At 48.3% G+C, this 16060-nt stretch overlaps 2 long non-coding RNA genes across 2 annotated transcripts in view; one reads left to right on the forward strand and one right to left on the reverse strand.

Moving 5' to 3' along the window:
- Nucleotides 1-966: 966 nt before the first annotated feature.
- Nucleotides 967-6888, reverse strand: LOC140481275 (uncharacterized). Its single transcript, XR_011961490.1, has 2 exons — nucleotides 6568-6888; nucleotides 967-1158 (listed from the first exon to the last, which is right to left on the reverse strand). It is a non-coding gene; the product is annotated as an uncharacterized lncRNA (long non-coding RNA).
- A 110-nt stretch (nucleotides 6889-6998) lies between these two features.
- The window catches only part of LOC140481295 (uncharacterized), a 31911-nt gene continuing 22849 nt past the window's right edge, over nucleotides 6999-16060 (forward strand). The window contains exons 1-2 of the long non-coding RNA XR_011961500.1: nucleotides 6999-7065; nucleotides 8248-8375. This is a non-coding gene — a long non-coding RNA (uncharacterized lncRNA). The remainder of the gene's footprint in view (nucleotides 7066-8247; nucleotides 8376-16060) is intronic.

The following is a 16060-nucleotide window of genomic DNA, read 5'->3' on the forward strand; positions in this document are numbered from 1 at the left end:
ATTTGTGTATTTGGGTCTGCTGGAGCTTGTGGTGTCATAAATAGAATACTTTTCATTCACTTGTGGGACATGGACATCACTATTACCGGCATGTATTCCCCATCCCTAGCTGCTCAAGGTGTTAATCCTTTATTTTCTTCTCTGAAAAGAAGAGCAGATTTGAATAAAAAATCTCAACTTTTTATCCAATAACTGCCAAATGACCAAGGGATGCTCACAAATTTTCTCTCCAGCTTTATTCCTTTCGAATCTAATCTTGACATTCCACTGTAGAAGCTGTAATGGGATTTTGACAAAAGGATTTTTCTTGTGAACTACTAATTGAGGTTAAGGAGCAGGACCACAGCTTTCAAGGATTAAAATCAAATTTAGTGATGGGGATTACACTTCAAAAAGATTGAAATTAACCATCCTGGAACCTCTTACTCCCAGGATTAACTGAAATGTTATCGGCTTGTTCCCATCTCCACATCACATTCTTGTCGAAATCATGGTAATCATCTCACAAATGAACAAAGGCGCCTCAATTCACACAACTAATAGTACTTAAGGCTCAAGTCGGCAAAACAAATCAATGCCCTTTCCTGAGCATTTATACAGTGACTACATTCACATTCATGTTATTCCTCTATTCTCCCTCGGCGTAAACTTCCAGATAACTGCTCCACAAATTTTCCACTCAAAGTCACCTCTTGCTTTTCAAGATACTCTAGCAGACAAGTAAGATACAAAATAAAGAGTATGAAATAAAATAAAATAAAATCCCAACATAAGGAATATAAGCTTCAGAGAACATGAACCATCAAATAAAACTAGTTTGTTCAGTGCAGACTTCAAAATAATTCAGTTACTAATTATGAACAATAGTGCATTTATTAGTCTGAAACTGGAACCAAGTCAGGCATGTGACAAGCCACAATACGCCTGTACCAGTGTGTGCCAAACTCCCCAAATAACGCACACAACTGCACTATTTGAAACCTTTATTTGTAAGCTGTGTATTTTCTGAAAAAAAAAGATAAATGGACAAGTGAAATATTTATTTGTGTTCTGCAACTGTTTTCCGGTAATCCGACAACCTAAAAAAAGTGAGGTACTGCCAATACTAAAGATCTGAATAAGAACAGTAATTGCGAAACTTATCAGATCTGGTCGCATCTGTGGGGGGAGAGAGAAGCAGAATTAACATTGAGCCCCTTAGGATTTCCTATAATCAATAGATACCCTGAATACACAAGCACCTCTCAATGACCTTATATTAGAAAATGCTGCCATGTAACCAATATTTTAAAAACATTAGAAAGTGGAATTAAGTCACACTTTCAGTAGCTTTTTGGATCATCACTGGGTGCAGTACAATCTGGGCATCACACATCAAATCACAAAAGCAGCAGCTTCTCAAAAGCACAAGTCAGAGGTTTATGGCAACTCAATCTGAGGTGACTTTGTTGGCTTGGGCACATCCAGTGTGATGGAAGATCGTCACATACCTAAAGGTGTTCTGAACGACAAGGTAGTCAGAGTCAGACAAGAAGTCTCCACTTCAAGTATGTTGGTAAAGGGGACAGAAAGACATTAAGTCAGAGTCACACCAGTGGATGATGATGACCATGAACCTATGGTCCAGGAATGATGTTTGGTGGCAGAGTGACAAATATCAAGCCCCAATGATAACTACTAGCCACTTCAAGTGGTACCTGCCAAGAACCTGCTTCACATAGTTTGTACCCTTCATTCACAGAAGCACATCACATAAACTTATCCTTTCTAAATTGAACACAAGGGATGGGGAGTCAAATTCAACTTTAGAATACAGAGGGAAACAAGCAGACTTGGGAGGTGGGAGGGTATAGGCTGAGTAAACAAGCCCACTGCACAGCTGGGAAGGGGACGTGTGGAGCTTGGGCAAATGCAGTCACCTTGAGAAAGGGCAGAGAAAACTGAGGCCAAGTGGGGAAAAGAGATTATTTTGGGCCTCTGGCTGGGGACAGGACAAGGGTGGAAACAAAACAGCCTAGGGAAAGGGCTTAAAAATGTGTTGCTGGAAAAGCGCAGCAGGTCAGGCAGCATCAAAGGAGAAGGAGAATCGAGGTTTCGGGCATAAGCTGAAGATGGGCTTATGCCCGAAACGTCGATTCTCCTTCACCTTTGATGCTGCCTGACCTGCTGCGCTTTTCCAGCAACACATTTTTAAGCTCTGATCCTCAGCATCTGCAGTCCTCACTTTCTCCTACCTAGGGAAAGGAACAAAAGCAGAAATTGCTGGAAAAACTCAGCAGATCTGACAGCATCTGTGAAGAGAAATCAGAGAAAATGTTTCAGGGCCAGTGATTCTTCTTCAAGACTGAATGGGAAAGAAAATGCAGTTTGAGGAAGGGGGGAATTAGACTAGTTAGCAACAATGAGGGTAGATGCAGAGAAGCACTGAGATTGAGCTGAGCAAGGCTGTGGTGGGACTCCTGTTAGGGTGAAAGGACAGACTGTTAGTTGTAGGGAATGCTGGATGACTGAAGAAATTGAGGGTTTGGTTAAGAAAAAGAAGGAAGCATATGCAAGGTATAGACAGGATAGATCGAGTGAATTCTGGATTAGGGGTGCTGGAAGAGCCCAGCATCCGAGGAGCAGTAAAATCGACGTTTCAGGCAAAAGCCCTTCATCAGAATAAAGGTAGAGAGCCTGAAGTGTGGAGAGATAAACTAGAGGAGGGTGGGGGTGGGGAGAAAGTAGCAGAGAGTACAATAGAGTGGGGGAGGGGATGAAGGTGATAGGTCGGGGGCGGGTGGAGTGGATAGGTGGAAAAGAAGATAGGCATGGGGACAGTGCTGAGCTGGAAGTTTAGAACTAGGGTGAGGTGGGGGAAGGGGAAATGAGGAAACTATTGAAGTCCACATTGATGCCCTGGGGTTGAAGTGTTCCGAGGTGGAAGATGAAGCGTTCTTCCTCCAGGTGTCTGGTGGTGAGGAAGCGGCGATGAAGGAGGCCCAGGACCTCCATGTCCTCGGCAGAGTGGGAGGGGGAGTTGAAATGTTAGGCCACGGGGCAGTGTGGTTGATTGGTGCGGGTGTCCTGGAGATGTTCCCTCAAGCGCTCTACTAGGAGGCGTCCAGTCTCCCCAATGTAGAGGAGACTGATATGCAAGGTTAGATATCATGGAATAAAGGGAGAACTCGCCATTTGGATACAGAACTGACTCAAAGGTAGAAGACCGAGGGTGGTGGTGGAGGGTTGTTTTTCAGACTGGAGGCCTGTGACCAGTGGAGTACCACAAGTATTGGTGCTGGGTCCTCTACATTTTGTCATTTACATAAATGATTTGGATGCGAGCATAAGAGGTACAGTTAGTAAGTTTGCAGATGACACCAAAATTGGAGGTGTAGTGGACAGCGAAGAGGGTTACCTCAGATTACAACAGGATCTTGACCAGATGGGCAATTGTGAGGACTGCAGACGCTGGGGATCAGAGCTTAAAAATGTGTTGCTGGAAAAATGCAGCAGGTCAGGCAGCATCAAAGGAGAAGGAGAATCGCTTATGCACGAAACGTCGATTCTCCTTCTCCTTTGATGCTGCCTGATCTGCTGCGCTTTTCCAGCAACACATTTTTAAGCAGATGGGTGAATGGGCTGAGAAGTGGCAGATGGGAGTTTAATTCAGATAAATGCGATGTGCTGAATTTTGGGAAAGCAAATCTTAGCAGGACTTATACACTTAATGGTAAAATCCTAGGGAGTGCAGGTTCATAGCTCCTTGAAAGTGGAGTCGCAGGTAGATAGGATAGCAAAGAAGGCGTTTGGTATGCTTTCCTTTCTTGGTCAGAGTATTGAGTGCAGGAGTTGGGAGGTCATGTTGCGCTGTACAGGACACTGGTTAGGCCGCTGTTGGAATATTGCGTGCAATTCTGGCCTCGTTCAGAGGGTGGTACATGTATGGAATGAGCTGCAAGAGGAAGTGGTGGATGCTGGTACAATTGCAACATTTAAGAGGCATTTGGATGATATATGAATAGGAAGGGTTTGGAGGGATATGGGCTGGGTGCCAGCAGGTGGGACTAGATTGGGTTGGTATATCTGGTCAGCATGGACGGGTTGGACTAAAGGGTCTGTTTCCATGCTGTACATCTCTATGACTGAGCAGGATCTGGAAAATCAGGCTGATAACGGGGAACTATAAAGAGTGGTAATGGCAGTGGGGGTTGGGGTGTGGGGGGAGAGAAGGGTAGTCAAATTGTGGTGGAGGGAGTACTCAAGAAGGGAGTGGGTCTCAACGAGCAGATTGAGGGAAGGTGGGAGGGGTTTTGGATGATACCGAAGGCAGCTAGAGAGGTGGTTGTGAGATGGCAGATGGTGAAGTTGGAAGAGGATGGGTTGTGTTGAGAATGGACATAAGGTGGAGAGGACTGTTGAGGGGTGGGGGTCAGGGGTAGGTGTAATGTACCAGCATGGGGGTCAGAATAGGTGGGGGGGGGGGGGGGGGGGGGGGGGGAGGATTGGACGTGAGGGTCAGAGCGGGGTTGAAAAGAGTGAAAGGATCAGGTTGGAATGGGCGTGGGGGTCGAGGCAGGCGTGGGGGTCAAAGTGGGAGTAGGGTTCAGGCTGGGTGGGTTAAACGGTGGGGGTGAGAGAGATTTTAGGGCATGGGTGGTGATGGTGAGGGAGTTTTTAGGGCATGGAATGAAAGTGATGGGGTTTAGAGTGGGGATGGTAAGGTGGGTTTTTGGACGGGGGTGATGGTGGTGGGGGATTTAGGGCAGGGGGTAATGGTAATGGAGTCCAGGCAGGGGGTGGGGGGGAATAAGGCAGGGGTTGATAGTGGTAGTGACAGGGGTGATGATGATGGTGGCCAGGCAGAGTTTGGGGAAGTGGGGTGGAGCAGTTTAGAGCAGGGTGTGATCAAGGGCTTATGGGTCAGGGTCAGGGTCGGGGGGGTTGGGGGCAGACGGGGGGGGGGTTTGGGGGCAGACGGGGGGCGGGGGGGGTCGGGGGCAGACGGGGGGCGGGGGGGGTCGGGGGCAGACGGGGGGGTCGGAGACAGACGGGAAGGGTCGGGCGTCGGGTGCAGACGGGGGGGGGGGGGGTGGTCGGGTGCAGACGGGGGGGGGGGGGTGGTCGGGTGCAGACGGGGGGGGGGGGGTCGGGTGCAGACGGGGGGGGGTCGGGTGCAGACGGGGGGGGGGGTCGGGTGCAGACGGGGGGGGGGTGTCGGGTGCAGACGGGGGGGGGTCGGGTGCAGACGGGGGGGGGGGGGGGTCGGGTGCAGACGGGGGGGGGGGGTCGGGTGCAGACGGGGGGGGGGTCGGGTGCAGACGGGGGGGGGGTCGGGTGCAGACGGGGGGGGGGTCGGGTGCAGACGGGGGGGGTGGTCGGGTGCAGACGGGGGGGGGGTCGGGTGCAGACGGGGGGGGGGGGGGTCGGGTGCAGACGGGGGGGGGGGTCGGGTGCAGACGGGGGGGGGGTCGGGTGCAGACGGGGGGGGGGGTCGGGTGCAGACGGGGGGGGGGGGGGGGTCGGGTGCAGACGGGGGGGGGGTCGGGTGCAGACGGGGGGGGGGGGTCGGGGGCAGACAGAAGGGGGGGCGGGGGCAGACAGACGGGGGGGCGGGGGCAGACGGGGGGGCGGGGGCAGACGGGGGGGCGGGGGCAGACTGGGGGGGGTCAGAGGCAGACGGGGAGGGTCGGGCGTCGGGGGCAGACGGGGGTGGGTCGGGTGCAGACGGGGGGGGGGTCGGGTGCAGACGGGGGGGGGGGTCGGGTGCAGACGGGGGGGGGGGTCGGGTGCAGCCGGTGGGGGTGGGGTCGGGGGCAGACGGGGGGGGGTCGGGTGCAGCCGGTGGGGGTGGGGTCGGGGGCAGACAGGAAGGGGGGGGGTCGGGTGCAGACGGGGGGGGGGGGGGGGTCGGGTGCAGACGGGGGGGGGGGTCGGGGGCAGTCGGGGGGGGGGGGGTCGGGGGCAGACGGGGGGGGGGGGTCGGGGGCAGACGGGGGGGGGGGTCGGGGGCAGACGGGGGGGGGGGTCGGGGGCAGACGGGGGGGGGTCGGGGGCAGACGGGGAGGGTGGGGTCGGGGGCAGACGGGGGGGGTCGGGGGAAGACGGGGGGGGGTCGGGGGAAGACGGGGGGGGGTCGGGCGTCGGGGGCAGTCGGGGGGGGGGTCGGGGGCGGGGGGGGTCGGGGGCAGACTGGGGGGGGGGGGGGGGGTTGGAGTTCAGGGGCAGACGGTGTGGGGTAGGGGGGGTTGGAGGTCAGGGTGGATTGGGTTTAGAGGTCAGGGGCAGGAGGGGGAAGTTAAAAGTCGGAGCGGGCAGTGGAAGTTCGAGGTCAGGGGCGGATGGGGAGGGCTAGAGGTCAGGGGCAGACAGGAGTGGGTTAGAGGTCAGGGGGCAGATGGAGTTAGAGCTCACAGGGCAGACAGGGTTTAAAGGTCAAGAGGCAGATGGGATAAGAAGTCAGGGGCTGGTTGGGCGCTACAGATCATTGGGAAGATGAGGGGTTATAGGTCAGGGTTTGATGTGATTGTAGGTTAGAGGTGATGTGGGTAAACCGCGGTCCCTGAGGCCCTCCAGCCCTAGACTCACTTGAACCTGCCGCCGCAGTGCTGACACAGCTCCCCGACCCATCCGGCTTGACACACGCACTGACCGCCCGCTGCGCTGCAGTTCCCGTGGACACACCGTTTCTCACATTCCCTGCCCTGGGCTCCGGGCCACCCGCACACCGACACACACAGCACCAACATGACGCCCCACGTCAGGAAACTCCCAGAGCCCGCAGCGACCGCCACCAGCCTCCCTCGGAACCCGGAGCCGGTCCGTCGCTCCTCCGCCGCCATATTCTCAACTTTGTGCTCGAGCCGCAGACCGTCCCCGGGAGAAGGTGAAAACACACACACACACCGCCGGCACTGCGCCTGCGCAACCCCCCACTGCCGAATGAGCATCCGCGCCCGCTCCCCCCCGCACATTCACACTGAGCATGCGCATTTTGCATTTGATTTTTATTACGGTATTGTCACTTCTGCTGAGATTCGGTGAAAAGTATTATTTTGTGTTCTATTCAGGCAAAACATACCTTATGTAAGTCCATCAGGGTAACAGAACAGAATGCAGAATATAATGTTACGGCTATAGAGAATGTGCAGAGAAAGACCAGTGGTTCGCACTGCTGCTTCACAGCACCAGGTTTCCAGGTTCGATTCCACCCTTCGGCAACTGTCTGTGTTGGAGTTTGCACATCATCCCCGTGTCTGCGTGGGTTTCCTCCCATAGTCTAAAGATGTGCAGGTCAGGTGGATTGGCCATGCTAAATTGCCCATAGTGTCAGCTGCATCATTAAGAGGGAAATGGGTCTGGGTGTGTTACTCTTCGTAGGGTTGGTGTGGACTGGTTGGGCTGAAGGGCCTGTAGGGAATCTAATCTAATGTATGAGAGGTCTGTTCATAATTGAAAAGTGTGGCACTGGAAAAGCGCGGTAGCGTCAGGAGCAGAAGAATCTTTCGGGCATTAGCTCTCCATCAGGAAAGTTGGGTGGGAGCCCAAGGGGGCTGAGAGATATATGGGGGGAATGCTGTCCTTGATGAAAAGGTGGATAAAGATAGAGGGTGATGGTGATAGGTCAGAATGGAGGGTGGAGCAAACAGGGAAGATATCCAGGTAGGACAGTTCAAGAAGACAGTGCCTCTGATGGTGGAGTCTGACTGTGGGTGGCACAAATGACAGAGGATGATGCTGTATCTGAAGATTGGTAGGGTGGAAGGAAGAAGAGGGGATGAAGGCTGAAGTACATGAGATGGGTCAGTCTGGCTGAGGGCCCTGTCAACAACAGTGCTAGGCAATCCTTGGTTGAGGAAGAAGGTGGACATTTCGGAGCCTCCCTTGTCGAAGTTGGCATTGTCAGGACAGATGCAGCAGAGACAGAGGAACTGGGAGAATGGAATTGAGTTTTTACAGGAAGCGAGATGTTAAGATGCATGGTCAAGGTAACCACCGTGGGAGTCAGTCAATTTGTAGTGGCCAGCCTACCTCCCCCAAAATGGAAACAGAGATGTTGAGTAAGGAAAGGGAGAAGTATGTCTACATGTTCTTCTCTGTCTTTGGGCTCTATCTCGACCTGATGTTTACTCCTTAACGCTCCTGCCCAACACCCCCCCCTCCGCCACCATCCTATCTTCTGCATTAAAAACGAACTTTTTCCGGGCTGCCATCAGTTCTGAGGAAGGGTCACTGACGCCAAAATGTTATGCTGATTTCCCTCCACAGATGCTGCCAGACCTGCTCAGCTCTTCCAGCAATGTCTGTTCTTGTTTCTAATTTCCAGCATCTGCAGTTCTTTCAGTTTTCTTTAGAGAGCAAGTTGTGATGTTGAAAACAGCCTTCAAAAGGACTTGGTGAGTAAAAGGTATATGGCACATAATGTGATTAAGTATAAAGTTAGAGTTACAGATATACAGCACAGAAACAGGTCTAACTCATCCATGCCAATGAGATATCCTAAATAAATGGGCAGCACGGTGGCACAGTGGTTAGCACTGCTGCCTCACAGCGCCAGAGACCTGGGTTCAATTCCCACCTCAGGCGACTGACTGTGTGGAGTTTGCACATTCTCCCCGTGTCTGCGTGGGTTTCCTCCGGGTGCTCCGGTTTCCTCCCACAGTCCAAAGATGTGCAGGTCAGGTGAATTGGCCATGCTAAATTGCCCGTAGTGTTAGATGAAGGGGTAAATGTAGAGGTATGGGTGGGTTGCAGGTCGGTGTGGACTTGTTGGGCCGAAGGGCCTGTTTCCACTCTGTAAGTAATCTAAATCTAGTCCCATTTGTCAGCATTTGGCCCATATCCCTCTAAATCTTTCCTATTCATATACCCATCCAGATGCCTTTTAAATGTTATAACTGTACCAGCCTCTACCACTTCCTCTGGCAGCTCATTCCATACACGCACAACACACTGCATGAAAACGTTGCCCCTCAGGTCCCTTTTAAACTTTTCCCTCTCATCTTCAACCTGTGTCCTCTAGTTTTGGACTCTCCCAGTGGAAAAGACATTGTCCAGGGAAAACAGCCCCAGCCCATTCAGTGTCTCCCTCCAACCCTAGCAACAACCGTTTTCTGAACACTTTCAAGTTTCACAACATTCTTTTTACAGCAGGGAGACCAGAACTGCACACAGTATTCCAAAGCGGCCTAACCAATGTCCCTGTACAGCCGCAACATGACCTCCCAGTGTCTACACTGAATGCAGTGACCAATAAAGGCAAGCATAACAAATACCTTCTTCACTATCCTATCCACCTGTGACTCCATTTTCAAGGAACTATGAACCTGCACACCAAGATCTCTTTGTTCAGCAACACTTCACAGGATCTTACCATCAAGTGTATAAATCCTGCTCTGATTTGCCTTTCTGAAATGCAGCATCTCGCATTTATCTCAGTTAAACTTCATCTGCCACTCTTCGGCTTTTTGGACCACCTGATGGAGATCCTGTTGTATTCTGACGTAACCTTCTTTGCTGTCCACTACACTTCCAATTTTAATGTCATCTGCAAACTTACTAACCATACCTCCTAGCGCCACATCCAAATCATTTAGATAAATGATGAAAAGCAGTGGACCCAGCACTGATCCTTGTGGCACACCACTGGTCACATGCCTCCATTCTGAAAAGCAACTCTCCACCACCACCCTCTTGCCTTCTACCTTCAAGCCCAACTCTGTATCCAAATAGTTAGTTCTCCCTTTATTCAAGATGGAGGGTGGGAAAATATTGTGGTCGTAAGAGCTGCTCCTTTTTTGATGTATTTTCAGTGTTGGAGCTGATTTCCTCAAATTATAGGAGCAGTAATTATTGTTTTACAAGCTGTTGCATAGTTTTGGAACTTTGGGGAAAAAGATCAAAACAATGGCACTTTAAAAAGGAGAAAGGGAGGCAATGGCAGTGACCACATGGGAAGTGATTCAAACGGAGAAAGAAACCTATACGCTGTCTGTTCCAGCAGTAACCTGCTCAGCTGCTGCCTTTGCTGTTTGGTTTCAAGTATCTCTGGACATCAGAATTTGTTCTAAGTAATTCATGTTCTTGAAAAAAAGAGGTAGAATATGATTAAATGATGAGAGGTTGGGATATATGAGTATTCAAAGAGATCTGGGTGTCATTGTCCATGAGCCACTAAAAGCTAGCATGTATGTGCATCAAGCAATTAGAAAGGCAAACAGTATGTTACAAATATATATTGCAAGGGAATTTGTCTACAGAAGCAAAAATGTCTTGCTGCATGTTGTGTAGAGCCTTAGTGACACCTCATCTGGATTATTGTGCAGATTACGTGTTGTTATCTGAAGGAAACACTTAGCTTGGACGAGTTCAACAGAGGTTCCCCAGATTAGTCTTTGTGATAATTGGATTGTTTTATGAAGAGAGATTGGAGACACTGGGTCTGTCTTCTCTAGAGTTTTAAAGAATAAGGGCTAATCTCACTGAAATTTACAAAATTCTTACAGGGTCTGACAGGTTAGATATAAACGGATAGTAGTCTGCAAAGTCTGATGTTGGAAGCTAAGCAGACTTAGGCCTTGTTCGTACTGTACTTCATCCACCTGGGATTACTTGAACGAAGGTTCAAGAAATAGATCATTAGTTTCTTGAGGTTAATGACATTAAGGATTATAAGGCCATAAAATATAGAGGAGGCAGTAGGCAATTCAGCCCATTAAGTCTGTTCTGCCTGTCAATAGCTAATAACTGTTTGATGATCCTCAACTCTACATTCCTGCCTTTTCCCTATTACCCTTGATCCCCTCCTGAACAGCTCTGTGGTAAAGAATTCCACAGATTCACTAGCCCCAAAAAATCCTTCTCATCCCTGGGGTAAATGTTACCTTATTCTGAGATTATGTCCTCTGATCCTGGACTCTCCCACAAGGGCAAATAACCTTCATGCATCCACCATGTCATGTTCCCTAAGAATCTTGTATGTTTTAATAAGGTCTTCTCTCATTCATGTCAACTGCAATGAGTACAGGCCCAACGTATTAAATGTCTCCTCATAAGACCACCCCTCCATTACCATTATCAACCTAGTGCACCTTCTCTGGAGTGCCTTTAATGCTAGTGTATCTTCACTTAAGTTAGAGGAACAAAACTGTTCATGTGTTCTATCTGTGGTCTGACCAATGGCTTGTATAGTTTGAGCAAGACCACCCTATTTTTAAACTTATTCCCAGCCTTAGCACTCCTGGCTTCCTTGTGGACTCCTAACCTTGAGGTGAATCCAGAGTGGATTCCTGGCACTCCACTGAAGTCCGATTTGGTCTGGAGTGAGGCTAGGTGTTAGCATGGACTGGATTGGAAGGACTGTTATTCTGAACTTTTTATTTCTTTATTTTTCTAATTTATTTCTATAAATTTGCACTTTTCTACGTAAGATGAGGCAAAGGTCTCTAATGCTGGACATTTTATTTCTTCACTTTTTGAATTTTTATCCAAAGGATTTATACTTAAGAATCTGTCCCTAGGTACATTTGTACCTATGATGGTGCTGTCAGTGACGACTTGTAAACTTTTCACTGTACTCATATGAGTACATGTGACAATAAACCTAATTCTAATTCTAATGCTTGGAAATAAAGGTCAACATTCCACTTGCATTCCCTATTACTTGCTGAACTTTGATATGGCTTTCTGAGATTTAGGCATGAAGATTCCCAAATCTCTCTGTACTGTAGCTTTCTGCAGTATTTCTTTACTTAACTAATATTCAACACAAATATTCCTCCTGTCAAAGTGCATAACTTCATGTCTATATTCCTGTCCAGACTATTTGTGTCATCTTCACGACTTGCCTACCCAACTATTTTTGTGTCATCCTGAACTTGATTGTGGTACACCCACTTTCCTTATCTAATTCATTCATATATTTATGGAGATACTGTGGGAAAATGGGACTGAGAAGCTAATTAGTTGTGATCTAAAATGGCGTGAGAGGCTTGATGGGATGAATGGCTTAATCCCGTTTCTTTGGTTCTCCAAATAGCTAGTAATGTGGCTTGTGCTCTGATCTGAAGGTAATTTTGGTTGGGAGAGGGAGGCTGGGGAGGAAAGCAACAGTGACTTTTCTGTCTCCCTCCTTCCCAAGGACAATTAAGCAGTAGGGTATTCTGACTGAGAGAGAAAGGCTGGAAAAGCACAGCAGTTCAGGCAGCATCCGAGGAGTAGGAAAATTGACATTTCGGGCAAAAGCCCTTCATTAGGTAAGGGCTTTTGCCTGAAATGTCGATTTTCCTGCTCCTTGGATGTTGCCTGAACTGCTATGCTTTTCCAGCACCACTCTAATCCATAATCTGGTTTTCAGCATCTGCAGTCATTGTTTTTACCTGGGAGAGAAAGGCAGAAGCCAGAATGGCAACCAGGAGTGAAGCTAGTGGCTTCATGTCTATGCTGCTGCTGTTCAAATTGCTGTTCAAATTTCCAGCACAAGGCTCTGCCATTGCCAATGGGCCAGGACTGAACTCTTGCCAGATGCAGTGCACCTTGAATATTCTGAATCTGTCTTCTCTAATGTTGGAGGAAAGAAATTTAGCCCATTTTATGTTCAATAAACGTCATACATTTGCAATGTCAACTGTAACTCTGTGTTAGACCTCTTTGAGTCACACAGTTGTGGTAAACTCAACATTATAAATACAAGTCTATCACTGAAAGAACAATATCACTTTTATTAGGCTGCATGTGCTTTGAACAGTGATACTGACTGCAGCGTAGACCTTTCAAAATATCACCTTCACCTCTGAAACTTCACCCTTTCCAGACACTCTGCTGATCTGTGTAAACCCTTTCTACTGTTGGAAAATGCAAATACTATGTCAGCAACCTCTGAGAGATCGGAGTAATTATCGAATGATAAAAATTGTTCATTGTCCAATACTCTTGAATGCAGTAATTAGCATTTTAATTTAATTTTTTGTCAGTCTCCCCGTTATAGAGTCTGGCTCACAGTAAATGTCAGACACGACAGATGGCAGAGAGTTATGTGCCTGGGCCTTACAAAGGGGTAATTTTTGGACTGCCTGTATAGTTAGAATATTGTCTCACAAAATCGAGTTTCATTTGAAAATTCAGAATCTGAAATTAAGATGTCGAATGAGAATTAACGATGCAAAAACTCATTTAAAAACATTCTGTCCTTAACAGTATTTGCAACAAAAATGAAACATTTCTGTTTGATATTAGTTTAGATATTATAGTCAATATAATTTTTATGTCTTACAACATATCTTTGAAGCACCATGGGATCTTATAATGTTAAAATTGCCTAATAACTGTCAATTGTTTTTGTTCTGTTAGCCACTAGGGAATAATTAGTCAGTATCTTGTTCAAATTTAACTCAATTGTTTGTTATTTACCAGACCAATTTTCTCCTTATTAGTTCTGACTTACTCATGTTTTTTTTAACATCCCACTAGTGACTAACTAGCTACATAGGATGGTAGGTTAGAGGGAAGGTGTTTAGCAGAATGGGGTCGAAAGAACAGGAAGGTCAAGTCATGATACTGCAGCTCCCATCGTCCAGTTCCCAGCGGGTCTTTGGCTGCCCATTAGTTTGCCATGGTTGAATTTTGTAATTTTTTCCAATTATCTGCAATGCTTCCCCTTCTAATCACCTGTGTCCCCCAATTGATTACTTTATGTGCAAAGTCCATTAAGGGCAATGCAGACCATCACATGTGAGTGGGAGATAGGGAGAGGGGGAGGGGATTATATCAAAATAGAGTTGGAAGGTTGCCTTGTTAAGAGAGTTTGAGACTGGGGCTGTTTTCCCTGGAGTGTTCAACGCTGAGGGGTAACCTTATAGTGGTTTATAAAATCATGAGGGGTATGGATAGGGTAAATAGATAAGGTCTTTTCCCCAGGGTAGGGGAATCCAAAACTAGAGGGCATAGGTTTAAAGTGAGAGGGGAAAGATTTAAAAGGGATCTAAGGGGCGACTTTTTCACACAGAGGGTGGTGCATGTATGGAATGAGCTGCCAGAGGAACTGGTGAAGGCTGGTACAATTACAACATTTTAAAAGGCATCTGGACCTGTATATGAAGAGTAAGGGTTTAGAGAGCTTTGGACCAAGTGCTGGCAGAGATTTATTTAGGATGTCTGGTTGGCATAGATGACTTGGACCAAAGGGTCTGTTTCTATACTGTACAGTTCTATGACTCTATAAAACACTCTACCCTCTGTAGTGTCCATCTCTCCATAAAGGCATTGACAGTATTTGTAGACACGGCATGCTGCCTCTTCAAAGACACCTGAGAGGGAACGTAACTGTGCAAGAGGGGTGGACAGTCAGCAACTCTGACCCCCTCTCCAGCCCACTGCCAGGACCTATTAATAGCCAAATTAGTGAGGCCCAAGAGCAGACTCATGAGGAGGTCTTGTGACTTGACCACAGCTCTCTGCACTGATGTCCAAAGATCAGGAGTGTGGGTCTGAAATGCAATCAAAAGCACAACAAAGAATTTTTCAAAAAACTGAAACAGGAGGGCAATCGCCCACAACCAATGTATACTTGATCCGCAGATGCCATAGAACCGCAAACTAAACAGTTGGGCTGGGAGTCCATGAACCACTGCAATCTATGGTTTCATATGGAACTCCTGTGTGGATAACCCTCCTGGAGTACTGCGTACAGTTTTGGTCTCCTTACTTTTGAAAGGATATATTGGCACTGGAGGGAGTGCAGAGGAGATTCACTAGGTTGATTCTAGAATTGAGGGAGTTGATTTATGAGGAGAGACTGATTAGACTGGAATTATATTCAGTGGAATTTAGAAGAGGCGGGGGGGGGAATCTTATAGAAACATATAAAGTTGTGAAGGGAATAGATAGAAGTAGAGGCAATGATTCCACTGGTGGGTGAAACTAGGACAAGAGGGCATAGCCTTAAAATTAGGGGAGCAGATTTAGGAATGAATTGAGAAGGAACTTCTTCAAGCAAGAGATTGTGAACCTATGGAATTCCCTGCCCTGTGAAGTAATTGAGGGTTCCTCATTGAATGTTTTTAAAGCTAAGATACATAACTTTTGAACAGTAAAGGAGCTGAGGCCACAAAAACGTCAGCCATGATCTTAGATTAGATTAGATTAGATTAGATTACTTACAGTGTGGAAACAGGCCCTTCGGCCCAACAAGTCCACACCGCCCCGCCGAAGCGTAACCCACCCATACCCCTACATCTACATCTACCCCTTACCTAACGCTATGGGCAATTTAGCATGGCCAATTCACCTGGCCTGCACATCTTTGGACTGTGGGAGGAAACCGAAGCACCCGGAGGAAACCCACGCAGACACGGGGAGAACGTGCAAACTCCACACAGTCAGTCGCCTGAGGCGGGAATTGAACCCGGGTCTCAGGCGCTGTGAGGCAGCAGTGCTAACCACTGTGCCACCGTGCCATCTTATTGAATGGCGGAGTAGGTTGGAGGGCCAAATGACCTACTCTTGCTCCTGGTTCTTGTGTTCACAGGGGAACCCCCAGTCTATGATAAAACAGCATGCGAAGATGTCTTGAGACTACAGATAAAAGAACCAAAGTGGATGGTGTGCAGTAGCAGCTCGTACAAAAAGCATCTCCGTGCCAGGCAGAAGGACATATAGGGCATTCCCATGAGGTGGCATGGGGCGCAGGCTCCTGTAGGAAGTTCAGAAACCTAGAACTGATGTGAAGTTCTGTCCAGGCAGGAGCACGCGCAGACGGGATCCCACTGCACACCTGAGCATCCTCCAAATGGTGCACAACATCAGGTCCGAGCACTGCAATTTTTGAGGTGATTGGCTGCAAGCTGAATGTCCACTGCTGCTCTGTTGACCAATTGCTGTAGATCTCTGCCACCCAGCATGTTCCCAACGATGGTCACCTCCTCAGCTATGGCCCTCCTCACTGCTTGCCACTTGAACCCGCAATGATACAGGTTCAGGTTCCTGAGCAGTGGCTCTCTAACAATAGACTCTACTCTGACTGTGTGAAAACCTAGGATGGGTTAACTATGTTCCATAAATTAGAACATAAACAGTACAGCACAGG

Source organism: Chiloscyllium punctatum, chromosome 1 (genome assembly GCF_047496795.1).
Source record: "Chiloscyllium punctatum isolate Juve2018m chromosome 1, sChiPun1.3, whole genome shotgun sequence".
Lineage (NCBI taxonomy): Eukaryota > Metazoa > Chordata > Chondrichthyes > Orectolobiformes > Hemiscylliidae > Chiloscyllium > Chiloscyllium punctatum.